This window comes from Bubalus bubalis, chromosome 17, assembly GCF_019923935.1.
Source record: "Bubalus bubalis isolate 160015118507 breed Murrah chromosome 17, NDDB_SH_1, whole genome shotgun sequence".
Taxonomy (NCBI): Eukaryota; Metazoa; Chordata; class Mammalia; order Artiodactyla; family Bovidae; genus Bubalus; species Bubalus bubalis.
In genome coordinates, this window is record NC_059173.1 from 9,990,835 (window position 1) to 9,991,943 (window position 1,109).

Below are 1,109 nucleotides of genomic sequence, written 5' to 3' on the forward strand. Positions count from 1 at the left end.
CCTCATTTCCTTCAAGTCTTGACTAAAACATCACCCTCCCTGTGAAGACTGTGAGGACATTCCTGATGTAAAATTGCTTATCACCCTCTCCCCCATGCCCCCTACCCTCATCATCCCCCTTCCTTCTCCCTGGCACTTACCATTAAGTAACTGACAAATCACCAATTTTATTTATCTATTTATTTATTGTCTGATTCCTGTCTCTAGTAAGCAAGTTTCACCAAGGTAGCTGCTAGGAATATAGCACCTAAGACAGTGTCTGGTAGGTAGCAGGTGTCAATAAATATTTGTGGAATGAATGAATGTGCCAAGTTTTATCTTGGTACTTGGGTGGAATGTCATTGGCCCACTGTATTTCTCAAGAGGATTCTTTTTTAAGTATAAACCAATTTATGCTTTAATTTTCTGAGTGGTTTTTCAGGATGTGTCATACTAGAGAGAAAGAACTGGAACCGAATCCTCTAATCTCCTAATTCTGGGTCTGGCCCAGTTGCTCTAAAGATCATTTTTTCCTTAATGCCGCTGAGATCTTCATTTTACTATGAGGACCATCCATTTACAGCTACACTGTCCTATGAAGGCTACCCCTCAAAGGACTCCTTGCCCCTACTGTGAAAGTGGAAGGAAGCAATGAGACTGAGATGAACCTGCAGTGGGAGGGGACTTCTGTAAATTCACCCCACACGTGACAGGTAGTGACAACAAGTAGACGCTTGTTTCTTCTTCTGAGGTCCTGCACAAGGAGGATAATAAATGGATCTTCTCTCACCCGGCTTGGCCAGCTCTGCACAAATGATCCTTACCCATCTCCCACCCTCCAACAGCTAGTACCCAACAGCTCTAGCACCAAAATCAATAAGCTCATGGGCACTTGGGGCTCCCTCCTTCTTTCTCCCCTTTGGCCCCATTTTACACACGGGAAACCTGAAATTTAGACCTAGGAATGGTCAGTTCCCTAACACCGGAGATGCACCCTGCTGACCCCTATCCATGTCTCTTCCAATACACACCTGATATTCCAGTTTGTATTAAGATGGTGAGAAATACCATGTGTGGGGGCACCCCCCACCCCCCGTCTGGGGGTGTCTGAGAAATTGTGGAACCAGTCA